The 19849-nt window shown below is 43.8% G+C and overlaps 1 pseudogene; it reads left to right on the forward strand.

Moving 5' to 3' along the window:
• Nucleotides 1-10237: 10237 nt before the first annotated feature.
• On the forward strand, nucleotides 10238-11166 carry LOC133749244 (olfactory receptor 7A10-like; annotated as a pseudogene).
• Nucleotides 11167-19849: the final 8683 nt, after the last annotated feature.

A 19849-nucleotide genomic window follows, 5' to 3' on the forward strand; every position in this document is an offset into this window, starting at 1 on the left:
AATAATCAAGAGTTTGGCTGGCGCCGTGGCTCACTAGGCTAATCCTCCACCTTGCGGCGCTGGCACACAGGGTTCTAGTCCCGGTCGGGGCACTGGATTCTGTCCCGGTTGTTCCTCTTCCGGGCCAGCTCTCTGCTGTGGCTAGGGAGTGCAGTGGAGGATGGCCCAAGTGCTTGGGCCCTGCACCCCATGGGAGGCCAGGAGAAGCACCTGGCTCCTGCCATCGGATCAGCGTGGTCCACCTGCCGTAGCGCGCTGGCCACGGCGGCCATTGGAGGGTGAACCAACGTCAAAGGAAGACCTTTTTTCTCTGTCTCTCTCTCTCTCACTGTCCACCCTGCCTGTCAAAAAAAAGAGTTAATTTATTCATTCTTCCCCTCCATCTCACATTCAAATAATTTGCTTGTTCTTAGCAGCTCTGCTTAAATTTCTTGTGTATATCTTAAGAGGCCTTGAGCAATCCTAGATATTTGTTATTTCCCTGCTAACCATCTTAACAACCTGCAAAAATGAGGCAATTATGTTTGTAAACCCAAAATCTAAATGTATGAGTTTTTTGGCATTTGAAGTCCTCACTGCTTTTTGTTAAACCAAAGCGGTTAAATTAGTATTATTACTAACAATTGTTACAAATCAGATGATCTTTCAAAAGCCATGTGGGTTAATTTTTGATGTTATGAGTGTTCACTTATTTCCAAATTAACCTGGTACCATGAAAATGGCAACCAATCACATGTATGGACATTTGCACATGCATGTGGACATAACATGTAGCACAGGTACACCTGCATGCATGAAATACAAACAATACCAGAAGATGTGAAGGCCATTATCTTCTCCACAAAGCAAGTGCAGCACTGTGAAGTCCACTATTTTGAAAGAACAGAAGGACAGTTGTATCCAAGCTATGCCTTTGCAAAGAAGAGGAGCCAAAGCTGATCTGGCTGTTATACATACCAGCCTTCAGTGAAATTTATATCCCAAAGAGGAAGAATGAAAAATTTTCTCAAAGAGTCTGGGTAGGGGGCTGGCATTGTGGCGTAGCAGGTAAAGCAGCCGCCTGTAGTGCCGGCAACCCATATAGGTGACAGTTTGAATCCTGGCTGCTCTACTTCTGATCCAGCTCTCTGCTATGGCCTGGGAAAGCAGTGGAGGATGGCCCAAGTCCTTGGTCTCCTGCACCCACGTGGGAGACCCAGAAGAAGGTCCTGGCTTGGGATTGGTGCAGTTCCAGCCACTGAGGCCAACTGGGGAGAGAACCAGTGGATGGAAGATCTCTCTCACTCTCACTCACTACCTCTCCTCTCTCTGTGTAACTCTGACTTTTTTTTTGACAGGCAGAGTGGACAGTGAGAGAGAGACAGAGAGAAAGGTCTTCCTTTTGCCGTTGGTTCACCCTCCAATGGCCGCTGCGGTAGGCGCGCTGCGGCCGGCGCACCGCACTGATCCATGGGGTGCAGGGCCCAAGCACTTGGGCCATCCTCCACTGCCTTCCCGGGCCATAGCAGAGAGCTGGCCTGGAAGAGGGGCAACCGGGACAGGATCGGTGCCCCGACCCGGACTAGAACCCGGTGTGCCGGTGCCACAAGGCGGAGGATTAGCCTAGTGAGCCACGGCGCCGGCCGTAACTCTGACTTTTGAATAATAAATAAACCTTTAAAAATGTGTTTGGGTATTTTTTACGGGAAATACAGAAGATGACATAAAAGGATGCCAAGAGGCATGCCTTGGGCACATCAATTAAGATTCTGCTTGGGAAGTCCAAATTCCTTATTCCAGACCCAACTTTCTGGTTTTGAGTCCTTGCTCTGCTTCTGATCCACCTTCCTGCTAATACCAGGGACAGCTCAAGTACTTGCATCTTTACTGCCTGCATGGGACACTTGGATCGAGTTCTGAGCTCCTGGCTTTATCCTGGCCCAGACTCTGCCAGGACCTGAATTGAAAGCAGAGCCTAGACTTAAACAAAGGGACTCTGATATGGGTTGCAAGCATCCCAACAGCATCGTAATGGCTACACCAAATACCCATCAGAACTTCCCACTTCTTAAGCTCTAGGTTGGTGTTTCCTTACAGCTGATAGAATCCTGGCAAAGAAGAGAGTGGCAAGATGGCGGAATAGGAAGGGAGCACACTATTAGTCCGGGAAGAGACAGGTTAATAAAAGTGGAGATACTGCAGGGTCAAGGAAGAGTAGGGGAAGAAACAGCAGAGGAAACGCTTCTGGAACTAGGGATTCACAGTGGACCTGCCTGGAGAGCGTGGGAGCCCAAGTTTGGGACACCAGCGGCAGACTCAACGCACCAGCGCTGGAACGCGAGGTGAGCCAAACCTCAATAGCCCGAGACACCAGCGGGCAAGCGGAAAGAGGAGACTAGAGGGAACGAGGCTTGAAACTCCGTGGGGAAAAGTTCACCAGGCTAACTAGAAGAGAGAGAGAGGAAAAAAAAAGTGACCTATACGGACACGAGTTTCTCTCCCTCCACTCACCCCTCAAAGGCGACCAAGACAAAGAGCAGGCGCCATTTTGGACATACATCATAAGCAGGGTGACCTCAGGTCTGCACCGGCCCTGAGCCTAGCAGAAACACCTGACTCTGGGGGGAGGGGTGAAATAACAGGAGATTAGCATCTAACTTGGCAATCCAGTGGGAGACTGCAGGAGAATTGGAGCCCACACTGAGGGCAGTAGAGATTCCCTGTGTGGTCCTTGGGAAAGAGCTTCCGATCTCTGGCTCCTGTGCATATATCATTTGCCTGCTAACTACCGCCAATTACGTTCAGCTGTGCAGAATTACTTCCCTTTTGGACACTATAAGCAACAATGAACTGATCAGCTCCTGTCCTGACTTTAGATGTACAATGTAATACTTTATCCATTTTAGTATTTGTTGTTGTTGTTGTTGTTCTAGTACTATTGGTTGAACTCAATATTAACACACAATTATTCTTAGGAGTTTAAATTTTAACTGAAAAGTGATCCCTGTTAAATCTAAGAGTGGAAAAAGAGAGGGAGGAGATGAACAATTTGGAACATGCTCAATCGGACTGGCCGCAAATGGTGGAGTTAGAAATGTGCCAGGGGAATCCAATACAATCCCATCAAGATGGCATGTACCAATGCCATCGCACTAGTCCAAGTGATCAATTTCAGCTCACAATTGATAGCTCTGATAGGTCTAAGAGTCAAAGAGATCACACAAACAAGACAAGTATCTGCTAATACTAACTGATAGAATCAAAAAGGGAGAGAAAGATCCAACATGGGAAGCGGGATACACAGCAGACTCATAGAATGGCAGATGTCCTAAACAACACTTTGGCCTCAGAATCAGCCCTCAAGGCATTCAGATCTGGAGGAAGATCCCATGAGAGTATAGCAGGCATGGAAAGCCAAGATATCATGGAAAAAAAAAGACCTAAATGAATGATCTCTGTGAGTGAGATCCCAGTGGAAAGAATGGGGCCATCAAAGAAGGAGGTACCCTTCTCCGAAGGGAGGAGAGAACTTCCACTTTGACTGTGACCCTATCGGAATAAGATCAAAGTCAGCGAACTCTAAAGGCTTCCATAGCCCTGGCAACTCATGACTAGAGCCTAGGGAGATTACTGACGCCATGAACAGGAGTGTCAAATTGTTAAATCAGCAACAGGAGTCACTGTGTACTTACACCCCATGTGGGATCTGTCCCTAATGTGTCGTCTAAAGCGAAGTGATGCTATAACTAGTACTGAAACAGTATTTTTATACTTTGCATTTCTGCGTGGGCACAAACTGATGAGGTCTTTACTAATTACATACTGAAGTGATCTTCTGTATATAAAGAGAATTGGAAATGAAAAAAAAACAACCTGGTGTTAAAATGGAAATGGCATAGAAAATTAATTAATTTGAAAAAAAATTATGTAGGATCTCTGTCTTTAATGTGCTGTACATTGCTATTTAATGCTATAATTAGTAATCCAATGTAGTTTTTTCACTTTATGTTGCTATATGGGCAAAATGTTGAAATCTTTACCTAATATATACTAAACTGATCTTCTGTATACAAAGAGAATTGAAAATGAATCTTTACATGAATGGAAGGGGAAAGGGAGCGGGAAAGGGGAGGGTTGCGGGCGGGAGGGAAGTTATGGGAGGGGGGAAGCCATTGTAACCCATAAGCTATACTTTGGAAATTTATATTCATTAAATAAAAGTTTAATAAAAAAAAAGAAAGAAAGAAAGAAAGAGATTTACCACACCTAACCTGGGAGTGTCATCTTTGACACACCCTCAACCCTGAGGAACCAAACACAGCTCTCAGTCCACACTCATCTCAAGCCTCTAAGGCTCCACCGAAAGCAGACAGTCCACTTAATATAGAGCCATAGTGTAACAAGAAAAAACACCACAGTGAAGAAACCAAATATCTCCAACATGCCAAACAACAAATGCAAAAACCGAGGTAACAAGAACAAGGAAGACACTATGATACCCCCAAATGAAAAAGACACGCCAGTTCAAGATTATGAAGATGATGAGATCGAAGAAATGCAAGAAGCGGATCTCAAAAAATTGATAAGAACATTAAGAAGTTCTCAAAAACAAATTCTTGAAATACAGAAATCCTTAATGGACAAGATAGAAAATCTCTCTCGCGAAAATGAAATATTAAGGAGGAATCAAAATGAAATGAAACAACTAGTAGAACAAGAAACGGTGATAGTGATGAGAAATCATAATGAAATGAAGAATTCAATAGATCAAATGACCAACACATTAGAGAGCCTTAAAAACAGAATGGGCGAAGCAGAAGAGAGAATATCAGACTTAGAAGACAGAGAACAGGAAAGGAAACAGGCAAGCCAAAGAAAAGAAGAAGAAATTAGAAATCTAAAAAATATTGTCGGGAATCTACAGGATACTATTAAAAAACCCAACATTCGGGTTCTAGGAGTTCCTGAAGGCATGGAGAGGGAGAAAGGATTAGAAGGCATTTTCAGTGAGATACTAGCAGAAAATTTCCCAGGTTTGGAGAAGGACAGAGGCATCTTAGTACAGGAAGCTTATAGAACCCCTAATAAACATGACCAAAAGAGATCCTCACCACGACATGTTCTAATCAAACTCACCACAGTGAAACATAAAGAAAAGATCCTAAAATGTGCAAGAGAGTAACGTCAGATTACTCTCAGAGGATCTCCAATGAGACTCACAGCAGACTTCTCATCAGAAACCCTACAAGCTAAAAGGGAATGGCGAGACATAGCCCAGGTACTAAGAGAGAAAAACTGCCAGCCCAGAATATTATATCCTAAAAGCTCTCATTTGTGAATGAAGGTGAAATTAAGACTTTTCATAGCAAACAGAAATTGAAAGAATTTGTTGCCACTCATCCTGCCCTGCAAAAGATGCTTAAAGATGTGTTACACACAGAAACACAGAAACATGGTCACCAATATGAAAGAAGGTAAAGGAAGGAAACCTCACAGCAAAAGATCACAGGAAGCTCAATTTCTCTTTGACATAGAATTAAACTCTGATGCTCTGTTAAAGCAATGTGTTAAAGTAATTTATTATGGGTTATTTAAATATGTGCTTATTTCAAAAAATTGAATAATCACCTTGTAACAATGATGAAATTTGGTCTATGTTATGTCATGATTTTAAGAAATCTTATTTCAACCAGATATTTTGGATTTTGAGCCTTCTTGGCATTCTTGACAGGCATTCAAAAAATGGAAGTTTCAAACAATCTGGTCTCTAAAATTTCCAGTAAATCTTGGACTTTGGTTTTTCCAGTTTGGGCCCAACTGAAAAAATCAAAGGACCTATGTCTCTCATCTTATAGAGACACCAACTAATCAGGCTATTTGGATTATATTAGAAGTACTGTCAAGATGTGATGTGGTACCAAACTTTAAGTTTCTATAATGGAAAATGCTATTAATACAAATGTTTGAGAATTAAAAAGTCTAATGATCTTGTGTTACTAGACATGATAGTTATCTTAATGAGAAAGCCCCAGAGGCCTAAAGGGTTAAATACTTGTAAAATCCTACAGGTGCTTTCAAAAATACTGTGAAGTAAGCAAGTGCCTCTTGTTGGTTGATGAGTTTATAATTTTAAACATGGCGACTTAAAGTCTTTTGTCATCCACAGTTATATATGATGTGCTGCTCATAAAACTAAAGCGTTGTTGGTTCTGTGTTTAGCTGTCCTCCTATAGGTTCCTAAGGACTTTTTCCAGCCACTTTTATTGTATTCAGTACTTTGGCATGGCTCTGTAAACAGATGAAGCCAATAATGTATTAACAGTACCAACTGAGAGAAAGTATGGTTAACAGAGGTTACTAAAAACCAAAAGCAATTCAAATCAATTGGCAATCTACAAAAAGAGTTAAAGATTTTAAAAGCTATTATTAAAATTGCTATATTGGTCTATTATGTTAGGTTATATGTGTGTACATATTGTATGTCCACATGAGGAAATTTTATTAAGAGTTTTATTTTAAATGGCTTATAGATAAGATTGTCCATAAATTTAAGCTGCTAAAATCAATCAAAGATACATTTTAATTTGTGTGACCTGAATCTGTGTATCATATGTTTTAAACTTGTTGGTAGAAAGAAACTAAAAACATTTTATATGGTTGTGCTTAAGTTTACTGGTTAAACAAACTACACCATGTTAGATATTTAAGAGGTGTTTTCAAATACATGATTCTTAAAATTTATAGAAGGCATTGGACCTTCTGGTAAATGTTTTCTTAAGTTGTTATCTAATGGTTGAAAGGGTTTGCTAAGTATTCATGTGATATTGCTATTGTCAGCAAGCGATCTAGGACTTGCTCCCTCATTTCTCTATTCTAAGCCCAACTTGTTCTTTCATTTCTCTATTCTCTTCAAGGTAGGAAACTAATTCTATTATGAAGGAATCTGTAGGATGCACAATTTAATCTTTAGACCTTATAAAAGAGATGGCTAACATTTTTCTGTAATAGCATAGCCAAAATAAGAACTTAAATAATAATCTCATAGCTAGATTCACTTCGCCATCAGTGAAGTATACAGTAAGTAGAAAAAACCTCCCTTTTAGACCAAAGGGAAAGAAAATTTTAAAGTGAGAATATAATTTTCCTCATGGGCATTGTCTACCTTAGAAAAACTACTACAGAACATGCCTGTGACTATAGACTTGTAGTTCAGGCCACCGAAGATTAGAGATGGGACATGGGCACTCCCTTGACTTGCATCCTCTGGTCTGCTTTAACACAAACCAGGAGGAAAAGAAAGCTAGGCATCAGAAGCAATGGGTGGCAGGCCTATTAATGGCTGATCTGTACAGTGATCTGCCCTCAAGGAGACCCAACGGGCCAGTCCACTGCAGTGGCTTTCAATGTGGTAAGCCTGGGCTTCAGCAGAAGTCAGCTTGTGAAGAGCCCTGGCAGCTCTGCCAAGAGTTGGATCACTGGAAATGGACCTGCCCTGGAGTCGAAGGATGCCCAGGTCAGAGCCACAGATCTTATTGGCTCTAAGCTGAAAAGCCCTTCACTCAGCCCAACTTCCAAAGTGACCACTGCAGCTGAGGGGATGGTCAAGTAGGGACAGCAAGAGTGCAGGCAGAACTGTAAATTTCTTGTTAGAGATGCCCCCTGCCTTTACCTGGCCAGCTCGTCTCCCTGGCCAGCCAAGTAATGAAAGTCAACAGAGTGCTTTCCCCTAGGAGGTTCACACCTCCCTTAGGATATACCCCATGTGAAGAGATAGATAGGCCTGGGCCTCTTAACTTACAAGGACTAAAGCCCACCAGATTATTATCAAGCCCCTTCTGTGAGGTTCTATTTGCCTCTCAATCAGAAAACTTCATTGTAGCTTAGACAGCACCTTTCTTAGCTCCTCTAATAATGACTCTGTCATTTGTTCTAGACCCTGTCTAGCGTACTTGGGCCTCATTCCTTCGTAATCATAACCTCTACCACCAATGGCTCTACTCCCAAGCTGTGTGTACTGATGGTCCTCTTCCCCACTTAATGCTGTATAATTGTTCAAACCTGGTAAATACCACTCTTAGGATCATTGGTTACTATCCTCACTCTGTCTTTTATGACCTTGTCTAAATATGATCAGAGTCGGCAAACTTGGAAGGCTTCCATAGCCTTGGCAACTCATGACGACAGCCTAGGGTGGTTACTGGTGCCATAAACTAGAGTGTCCATTTGTTGGGTCAACAACAGGAGTCGCTCTGCACTTGCTCCTCATGTGGGATCTCTGTCCTTAATGTGCTGTACATTTTGATTTAATGCTATAACTAGTACTCAAACAGTATGTTTCACTTTGTGTTTCTATGTGGGTGCAAACTGTTGAAATCTTTATACTAAATTGATCTTCTGTATATAAAGAGAATTGAAAATGAATCTTGATGCAAATGGAAAGGGAGAGGGAGCGGGAGAGGGGAGGGTTGCGGGTGGGAGGGAAGTTATGGGAGAGGGAAGCCATTGTAATCTATATGCTGTACACTGGAAATTTATATTCATTATATAAAATTAAAAAAAAAAGAACTTCCCACTTCTTGAAGAGGGAACTACCAATCGTTGTAAATAGCAGTGGCTGCATCCCCAACACAGGTTTGAAAACCCTAAGGAACGCAACAAGGTAATTTCTTCTGTTTCAGACTTTAGAGACATCTCTAACTCAAAAAGATTAATTGCTAAGAGATTTGACCTCTGGGGGCAGGAGCATTCACAGAGAAGGAATCCTCAGAACTTGGTTCACTCAATTTCTAACTGGCCCCTTGGGAACAGAGAATCAGCAGAAATTTTTTTCTGCCCAGACCAGTGTCTGCACAGGGGAATCAGGTGCTTAGAGACAGGAGCATCCAGAAGATGTGCCAAATGAGCAGAGAAATGGAACTGTAAATACCACGCTGTCATTGTTTGGCAAATGGGCAAACTTGGCCTGGACAGCACATGGTGATTTGCTTTTGGACTTTGCTCTGGTTCAGTGACTGGTTCTTTACTCCTACCTGGGTCATGTGCAGGGGGGGGAGGGTTAGACAGAGCTTCAGTCTCCATAATCAGCCATCCAGGGAGGAGTTGTGCTCCCACACAGAGACTCTGGCAGATCATGAGTTGACAAGCAGAGCGTGGACTCTTTTCTTTTTAACACTTGTTTATTTATTTGTGGGGGCATAGTTAGAGAGAGAGAGAGAGAGAGAGAGAGAGAGAGAGGAGAGGGAGAGTGAGTCTTCCACCTTTTGGTTCACTCCCCAAATGGCTGCAACAGCCAAAGCTGAGCCAATCCAAAGCAGGAGCCAGGAGTTTCTTCCAGGTCTCCCACAAGGGTACAGGGTACCAAATACTTGGGCCATCCTCCACTGCTTTCCCAGGTCATCTTTTAAAGTAGAACATGGATCCAAAGGTCTTTGATATTGAAGGAAAGAGAAAAATAGGGTGGTAGTTGTAAGAACATATTTATTTTCATTTTACTTGATATCAGAGGAATAAACAAAGAGAAAAGGAGACAAAGAGAAAGCAATCTACCATCTGCTGGTTCACTCCACAGGTGCTTTCAAGAGTTAGTGCTGGGGCCGGTGCTGTGGTGCAGCGGGTTAAAGCCCTGGCCTGAAGCACCAGCATCCCATATGGGCACCGGTTCTAGTCCTGGCTGCCCCTCTTCCAATACAGCTCTCTGCTATGGTCTTGGAAAGCAGTAGAAAATGGCTCAAGTCCTGGACCCCTGCACCCACGTGGGAGACCTGGAAGAAGATCCTGGCTCCTGGCTTTGGATCAGCACAGCTCTGGCCTTTGCGGCCATCTGGGGAGTGAACCAGCAGATGGAGGCGCTCCTCTCTCTCTCTCTCTCTGTAACTCTTTCAAATAAATAAAATACATTTTTTTAAAAGGAGTCAGTGTTGCTCAGGACCAAATCTGAAAGCCAGCTGGGTCTCACATATGGGTGGCAGGGACCCAACTACTGGAGCCATCACCTGCTGCCGCCCAATGTGGAACCTGGAAGAGAGCCAGACTCAAATCTAGGCAGTAACAGAGTAGAAATCCTGCCCAGAAATGCCAAAGAGGAGTCCAGGAAATAGGGCCAAATCTATGTACAAAAAGAGAAATCTCTATTCTGACTGCTAAGTGTGATTCATATAAATTTCACCAATGTGAGCAATGGCTCTGTGTGGAAAAATTAGGCATGTCATGTTATTTTTCTCTTCCTGGTACACCAAATACCCACCTGAATTTCAACCACATGGAACCAATGTATGATACTCAAATTTCAGAATTCCTCCTTCTGGGATTCTCAGAGGACCCAGCACTGCAGCCCCTCATCTGTGGTCTCTTCCTCTCCATGTACCTGGTCACTGTGGCTTGGAACCTGCTCATCGTCCTGCCCATCCTCTCAGAACCCCATCTCCACACACCCATGTACTTCTTCCTCTCCAACCTGTCCTTGGTGGACGTCTGCTTCACCTCCACCACCATCCCTAAGATGCTGGTGAACATCCAGACGCAGAGCAAAGCTATCAGTTATGCAGGCTGCATCACCCAGATGTTCTTCTTCCTGCTGTTTGTAGAGTTGGACAACTTTCTTCTGGTTGTGATGGCCTATTTCAGGTTTGTGGCCATCTGTCACCTCCTGCAGCATATGACCATCATAAACCCCAGTCTCAGTGTGTAGCTGGTGCTGGTGTGCTGGGTCATCAGTGTCCTGCATGCCTTCTTGCACAGCCTACTGGTGCTGCAGCTGTCCTTCTGCACACACTTGGAAATCCCCCACTTCTTCTGTGAACTGAACCAGGTGATCCACAGTGCCCGCTCTGACAACTTCCTTAATGATCTTGTGGTCTATTTTGCATCTGTGCTGCTGGGTGGAGGTCCTCTGGCTGGGATCCTTTACTCCTACTCTATGATCATCTCCTCCATCCATGCCATCTCCTCTGCTCACGGGAAGTATAAAGAATTTTCCACCTGTTCCTCTCACTTCTCCATCGTCTTTTATTTTATTCCACATGAATAGGAGTGTACACTAGCTCTTCTGTTAGCCAAAAGCCACAAGCAGCAGCAACTGCCTTGGTGATGTACATGGTGGTCACCCCCATGCTGAACCCCTTCATCTACAGTCTAAGGAATGAGGACATAAAGAGAGCCCTGAAAAGATCTTTGGAAGGGAAACTATGAATGGAAAACGCTCTTGGGGCTGAAGAAGTGTGAAGTATTGTAGGAATCAATCCCTCAGAAGCAGAAATTCTTACTGTAGATCTAGTGGTGGAAGTAAAATTTTTGGGCTGGCACTGCGGCTCACTTGGCTAATCCTCTGCCTGTGGCGCCAGCGCCCCGGGTTCTAGTCCTGGTTGGGGCGCTGGATTCTGTCCCAGTTGCTCCTCTTCCAGTCCAGCTTTCTGCTGTGGCCCGGGAGGGCAGTGGAGGATGGCCCAAGTGCTTGGGCCCTACACCCGCATGGGAGACCAGGAGGAGTGCGCCGGCAGTAGTGGCCATTTGTGGGGTGAACCAACGGAAAGGAAGACCTTACTCTGTCTCTGTCTCTCTCACTGTCTAACTGCCTGTCAAAAACAAAAAGTAAAATTTTGGGGGCTGGTTGTATGGCACAGTGAGTTAATCCTCCGCCTGCGGCACCAGCATCCTATATGAGTGCCGGTTCTAGTCCTGACTGCTCCTCTTCCAATCCAGCTCTCTGCTATAGCCTGGGAAGGCAGTGGATGATGTTCCAAGCCCTTGGGCCCCTGAACCCACATGGGAGACTGGGAAGAAGCACTTGGTTCCTGGCTTTGGATCTGTGCAACTCCGGCCATTGTGGGCACTTGGGGAGTGAACCAGTGGACAGAAAACCTTTCTCTCCGTCTCTCCCTCTCACTGTAACTCTACCTCTCAAATAAATAAATGAAATTTTTTAAAAAAGAAAAGAAAGTAAAATTTTCTCCTCTGTTAATTTACTGGAGTTTCCATGACCTTGACTTGAACCTCTGTATCCGGTGTAAGTCTCTCGCTCGCTAAGCCTTCTGCTTTCTTCTGTTTTCCATAGCTTTCCCAGGTGTTCCTAGCATTGGGTTGGAAATATTTGGAAATTCCCATTTGTCTCACAATAGTTTACTTAATAATTTGTCCTTAATGAAATCTATTGTACTGAGTAATATTTGTTTTTCACGGAACAATACAATTTGTTTTACTATTACGGATAGGCTACATGGGGCAGCTAAGATCATTTTCATACTTCATAGTATAGGAAAACCTGAGACCAGTTTTTCTCTTTTAAATTCCTTATTCTTGGGGGTGGACATTGTGGTGTAAAGGATTAAGACACTGCCTGTGACACTGGCATCCCCTATTAATGCTGGTTTGAGTCATGACTGCTCCATTTCTGATCCAGCTCCCTGCTAATGCACTGGGAAAGAAGCAAAAGATGGCCTGAAAACTTGGGCTACTGCATCTACATGGGAGACCTGGAGGAAGTTCCTGGCTCCAGACTTTGACCACTTGGGGAGTGAACCAGCAGATGGAAGACCTCTCTCTTTCTCTCTGTCTCTCTCTCTGCCTTTCTCTGTAACTCTTCCAAATAAGTAAAAATGAAAAGAATTCCTCATTTACCAATCCTGTATCTATCTCTACTCTAATAGCTCTACTTCATGATATGGAATCAGACACTTAAATGTGGTTTATAACTTATCATTCAGGTTTTATCTCCATTTTGATGACCCTGTTTCTATTTTAGCTCCACTATGTATTAGCATCTACCTTAGATACTACAAAATAGGTCCCCAGAGGTACCTACTCCACCATGATTTAGGGAGATGTGTTTATGCAGTATACAACATTTTGACATGATAGCAATGCACGGATGATGAACAAATGAGCAGTTGTTAGTGATCAGGCCTCTCACCTCTGCATCATCTTTTTATTTCACAGGACTAAGTGTGTACATTAGTTCTGCTGGTGCTATGCCCTTGATGATGTACAACAGGGGAACTGCCACACTGAGCCATTTCTTCTACAGTCTAAGGAATAAAGATGTAAAGAGGGCTCTGGAAAGACTCTTTGGATCCTGTGAGACACTGTGAGAGGGAGCTAAGCAAGTACCCATACTTGTAGACCTCAATGGCCATGAGCCTGAACTTGCGACTCCTTGATCAGATTTCAAGCACAGAACTTGTCCTTCTATTTGTTTCCTGGGGATTATGTTATACAGTTTCCAGCTCTGTGTAAAATTCAAGCAGTTCCTTGCTAAGACTTTTGCTCCCTTGAGTTGCCACATTTTTTTTCACTTGCTACTTGTCATTTTTCCTCAAAGTCTTTCCAAACACTGAGTCAAAAAAGAGTTTGGAAATTCCCATTTGTCTTGTGTGATGGTGAAGCTTGCTTTTCAGACCAGTGTTAAAAGATTGGATAACAAGGTAAGGAGAATTAACCTGCTAGAAAATGTTGGCACCTGACACTCCATTCTTACTACTGGAAATGCACTGGGGACAATAAAGGGACAGGAGAACAGATGACACTCAATGTAGAAATGTGACCTCTACAATAAACAAATATCAGGGTCAGCGCTGTGGCATAGCACGTAAAGCCTCTGTCCGCAGTCTCGGCATCCCATATGGACACTGATTCCAGTCCCGGCTGCTCCACTTCTGATCCAGCTCTCTGCTATGGCCTGGGGATGCAGTGGACAATGGCCCAAATATTTGGGACCCTGCACCCATGTGGGAGACCTGGAAGAAGCTCCTGGCTCCTGGCTTCGGGTCAGCAAGCTATACTCATTGCAGCCATTTGGGGAGTGAACCAGAGGATGGAAGACCTCTCTCTCTCTCTCTCTCTCTCTCTCTCTCTCTCTCTCTCTCTCTGCCTCTCTGTAACTCTGCCTTTCAAATGAATGGATAAATCTTTGAAAAAATAAAATAAACAAATATCATGCACCTCCTCCCTTCATGCTGCTCACCACCCACTCACTCTTCCTGTCTCACTATGTCTCAGCTCAAATGATTCTTCTCTGGAAATTACGTCCTCTGCTTCCATCAGAACTTACTGAGATCCCCAGTTGTATTCTTTTATAGCACCAGATAGCTTTCTTTCCATTTGTATGTCACTCAGCATTCCCTACAGATTTTTTTTAAGATTTATTGGTTTATTTGAAAGGCAGAGTTACAGAGAAGCAGAGGGAGAGAGGGAGAGAGGAAGGGAGGGAAGGAGGAAGGGAGGGAAGAGAGAGAGAGAGAAAGAGAGAGAGAGAGAGGACCTTCCATCTGCTGGTTCACTCTCTAAATGGCTGCAATGGCTTAAGCTGAGCTAATCCAAAGCCAGGAGTCGGGAACTTCTTTTGGTCCCCCACGTGGGTGCAGGGACCCAAGGACTTGGGCCATCTTCTACTGCTTTCCAAGGCCATAGCAGAGAGCTGGATCAGAAGTGGAAAGGGCCGGCATGGTGGCACACTAGGTTAATCCTCCACCTGCAGCGCCAGCATCACATATGGGCACTGGGTTCTAGTCCCGGTTGCTCCTCTTCCAGTCCAGCTCTCTGCTGTGGCCCAGGAAGGCAGTGGAAGATGGCCCAAGTGCTTGGGCCCTACACCCACATGGAAGACCAGGAGGAAGCACCTGGCTCCTGGCTTTGGATTGGCGCAGCGCCAGCCATGGTAGCCATTTGGGGCGTGAACCAACAGAAGGAAGACCTTTCTCTTGGCCAGTGCAGCAGCTCAATAGGCTAATCCTTTGCCTGCAGTGCCAGCACACCAGGTTCTAGTCCCAGATGGGGCGCCGGATACTGCCCGAATGCCCTTCTTCCAATCCAGCTCTCTGCTGTGGTCTGGGAGTGCAGTGGAGGATGGCCCAAGTCCTTGGGCCCTGCACTCGCATGAGAGACCAGGAGAAGCACCTGGCTCCTGCCTTCAGATCAGCGTGGTGTGCCGGCCACAGCAGCCTTTGGAGGGTGAACCAATGGTAAAGGAATATCTTTCTCTCTGTCTCTCTCTCACTGTCCACTCTGTCAAAAAAAAAAAAAAAACAGTGGAGCAGCTGGGACTCGAACTGGTGCCCCTACAGGGTGCTGGCTCTGAAGGTGGAAGATTAACCTTCTACACCACAGTGCCAGCCCCTTCCTGCAGTTTCTAATGACAGTAATCCATGTAATCAGTACATCATTTTATACTGTTATTGCTAACAAAGTCATCTGGTATTGATCTGTTTTTTCAAAAGTCATCTTCTGGTATTGAATTGTTTTTTCAAGGTGAATTTACGTGGTCATAGGAATTCTGGGGGTGAGTTATACACAGTGGATAGTTTCAGTTGCAGGTCTCTGCACCAACAGCCTCCTGTGGGGATGACAGTCTTCATCTGTCCCTCTCTGGTCTGAGCATTGCAGGGGACTTTATCTGTCTCTATAACTAGATAGACCCTGGAATCAACACCCCCCATAAAACCTAAGCCATAAGCCATCTTAAAGGAACAACAACGTTAAGAAATCAGAATGGGAAATTGGGAGGTAACGGGGCGTTGGTGTAGGGATCTGACTCCAGTCTGGCCGCTGACAGAGCTGCCTTGTAGTGGGGAATTTTCCGTTCTCACACACATTGAATAGAAAGTGTGAGAGCAGCTGTCAGAGGTGCTGAGGAACAGGGGCTGCGTTGGAGTGCAAGGAGGCACTGGCACAGCAGTCCCACACCTGTGCCCCAGGGCTGGAGACTTGGGAAAGTACAGGCTGTGAGCACAAGAGTCAGCATTCCTCTGAAGTTCATCCTCCACAAATTGTCCTGATTTCCCACAATCTGTCTCATATGTCCTATATTCTCTTCTTTCACAAATTTGAAAAACCAGTCTGACCCTTAGGACAAAACTATTTTTTCATTAAAATATTTACTAGTTATTGCTATAACCTTCCCTCTTAACACTGCTTTGGCTGTATCTCGTAAGTTTTGATATGTTGTGTTGGCATCTTTATTCATTTCCATGATTTTTTTTTATTTCCCATTTGATTTCTTCTATGACCCACTGTTCATTCAGGAGCATGTTGTTCAGTCTCCATGTGTTTGCATACATTCTAGAGATTCTTAAGTTGTTAATTTCCAGCTTCATTGCATTGTGGTCAGAACAGATACATGATAAAATTTCATTCTTTGTGAATTTGTTGAGACATGTTTTATGGCCTAGTATGTGGTCTAACCTAGAGAGAGTTCAATGCACTGATGAAAAAATAGTGTATTCTTCAACTGTGTGGTGAAAGTTTCTGTAGATATCAGTTAGGTCCATTTGGCCCATAGTGTAGATTAGCTCTGTTGTTTCTTTGTTGATCTGTCTGTTGAGAAAGTGGGGTGTTTTAGTCCCCTGTTACTGTAAAATCTGTGATTTTAGCCACAATGTAGGTGGAACACTACAATGTTCCCTGGTTTAAAGGGACAGTTGTAAGTGGGATGAGTTAGAGTTGGTCTGGTCGACATCGTTACAGCCATTAGAGAAGGATGGGAAATTCACACTTCAAAGAGGAATACAGCACATTTTTCTCAAGGAGTCATGGATGTGTAATTAGGGGAAACACAGAAGATAAACTGGATGTGAGAGGGTAGGTGTTCAGTACAGTGGTTAAGATGCCACCCAAGTGATGCCTGCATCACAAATCAGAGTGTTTGGGTTCAATATTCCACTCTCCTCCCAATTTCAGCTTCCTGTTCATGCACACCCAGGGAGGCAGAAGGTGGTGGCTCAAGTGTGGACTCCTGCCACCCATGTAGGAGACAGGGATTGAGTTCTGGTTTCCTGATTTTTGCCAAGTCAAGCTCAGCTGAGGTGCATTTGGGGAGTAAACCTCTCTCTGTTTCTCTCTGTATCTTTCTCTCTCTGCCTTTCAAATAGCTATAGATAAATAAATAATTTTAATGCCACATATACACACAGTGGAATACTCTTCACCCATAAAAAGGAATGCATTTTGTCATTTCAGACTTCATGGATGAACCTTGTGATAAATGATAAATGCTATTGTGATAAACGATAAGTCAGACACAGGAGGACAAATACCTCATGAGTCAGAATCTTACAGCACTGACTTGTAGAAATAGATAAGGGAGCAGTGGTTAGCAAAGGAATGTAAATGGAAGGGGGATTGGGGAGCAGTTGGTCAATGGATAGAAACTGTCTGATGGACAGAGCAGTAAGTTGTGGTGTAGGGTAACTACAGTTAACAGTCGTGCAGATGATATTTCAAAGTAGCTAGAAGAGAGGATTCTGAATATTCCCAACTCAACAATATGATCAGTGTTTGTGACTGATATGCCAAATACACTGATTTGATGATAACAGGTGTATAATGCACACCACACCTTCCATAATTGTTTCAAATAAAATACAATAAAATACAAATGAATACACCTTTTCAAATTAACAAAACAGCCCTTAATTTATGATATGATTGCTAATTCATAAGAAGTGAAGAGCCCTGGTTTTACATCATAGAAAGAGTTTTCCTCTTCTTGAAGAGGGAAATACCAATGTCCTGGAGATGTCTGCAGCCGCGTCCCCAACCAAACTTGTGGACTGAAGAATCCTAGGGTTCTCTTCAAGATGGGTTCTTGCATCTTGCATTCTGGAGAAAATGTTGACCCAAATAAGTTGCTGAGACCTTTGCCCTCTGGGAAACAGGAGAGTTCACAGAGAAGGAGTCATGAGAACTTAGAGCACCTGACTCCTAACCTGGACTCTTGGGAACAGAGAACAACAGGAAAAGTTCTTTCTGCCCAGGCGTGTGTCCCCCCAGGGAGATCAGGTGCTTGCAGGAGATGTGTCTAATCAGCAGAGACAGGGAGCTATGAATTCACTGGGATCTTGGTCTGGTGCAGGGACTGATGTTTCACTCCTACCTGCCGTCTTGTGTTGGACAGAGCTTCAGTGTTCATCATCAGCCATCTTGGGGGAGTCACACCTCCACCTGGAGACATCCTCACAGAGAACCCATGCAGGTGAGTCTGAGAGCCCAGCAGGCACTGCAGGAATGGCTCAGAGAGAACGGAAGCTGAGAATGTCTACCAAGGGTCAAATCTGTCTACTTCCAGGTGAAGGAATTGCAGCATTTGCTTGCTTTGTATTTATGTGTTGTGTTTACTTGTGATGTTAAGAAAACAACAAAAGTATCCATTGAAACCAGGAGCCCAGGACTCATTGCTGATGATGAAATGACCATGGGGGAAATTCCATCAGAGTGGGGAATGAGAAGCACAAAGTAGTTCCAGTACAACAGATTACACCCCCCCCAAAAAAAAGAATCTTTACAATAAGGAGAGGGATAGACAGGCAAGTGAGAGCATTTCTTTTTTTTTATTTTAAAAATTTATTTATTTTCACTTTATATGAAATGTAAAGGAACAAAGAGAGACAGACAAAGACACACAGATAGGAAAAGACCCATCCTCCACTGGTTCATTCCCCAGATGCCTTCAACAGCTGGGGTTGGGCCAGGCCAAATATGTCAGGCACTCAGAACCCTAATAGCTCTCCTGTGTTGGTGGCAGTATGACTGTGGCCTCCCAGAGGGTGCACAGCAAGAAGCTGGAATCCAGAGCAGACCCAGGACCCAAATCCAGGCAGCCTGATCTGGGATGAGGTGTCCCAGGCAACATCTTAATTAAAGCCCCAAATGCTCATCTCCTTTTTTTATTTTTGAAATGATGATTATTGACAACTGATGAGATAGATTCACACCAAGAGTTTGTAAATTCTACCTGCAGGAGCATGTCATAAGACATGTCTTTTGGCTGGCGCCATAGCTCACTAGGCTAATCCTCTGCCTGCAGCGCCAGCACCTCGGGTTCTAGTCCCTGTTGGGGTGCTGGGTATTAGTCCTGGTTGATCCTCTTCCAGTCCAGCTCTCTGCTGTGGCCAGGGAAGGCAGTGGAGGATGGCCCAAGTGCTTGGGCCCTGCACCAACATGGGAGACCAGGAGGAAGTACCAGGCTCCTAGTTTTTTTTTTCCTTCTACCTTTCATCTCTCTACCAACTCTATAATCTAACTAGCTAGCTATCATCTATTTATCATCTGTATCTCCAATTCCATCTCTTATTTCAGTATCTATGACTTTCTAGTAAGTTAAATAAAAATAAATGAATAAGAGAATGAGAAAATGGTTATACCAGAACAGAGATCCACCGTTATTTGTCCATGGTGGTTTTCATGATGACCTTCAGGTAGCATTTGTACCCACTTCATAGTGAAGAGAACCTGAGTTAGCCAGCATTTGTGGTATCCACCTGTAGCCCTGTCAGTGAGCCCACAGATAAGGAGGACATGGTGCAATGTCAAACTCCATAGTGGTTGCGTGATTGTCTGCGTGTCAATGTGCACCTGCTCTGTGATATGAGAGCAGTGTTCACAGCTAGGATAATAGGGCTCCATATTCTAAGGCTCTTTGTTTCTGCACCATGGCTCTTACCTAGGCACTTGGTAGAAAATAACACCCTCCACCCATTCTCCATCATGCCTACTTTCTTTTCATTATAGCACTTATGTGTTCACTGATATTACAGCTCCATCATTGGTATATGGAAAATTTTCTTTTCAGCATGGAAGACATGTTGACTTCCCAGTGTTTGGAACAAGTTCAGGAATCAATTTATACTGATAAGTCACAAGAAATATTGCTAATCAAAAGAGTAGAGTATGTACATGAAAATATTAAGTGGGAAGGAAACTTTACTCAGAGTTGATAATACAAGAGTTCCTGAACTGGGACAAGATCCATATACAAAATATGGATAAAATATCAATATTTTTTTGGCCTACAAAACATACATTGTAAATTTTTACACAGATGAGCAATGGCTGTATGAAAATGTCTCATAATATGCATCTATTTCTAAGTGTTCACCGCAAGCAA

This window comes from Lepus europaeus, chromosome 20 (assembly GCF_033115175.1).
Source record: "Lepus europaeus isolate LE1 chromosome 20, mLepTim1.pri, whole genome shotgun sequence".
Taxonomy (NCBI): Eukaryota; Metazoa; Chordata; class Mammalia; order Lagomorpha; family Leporidae; genus Lepus; species Lepus europaeus.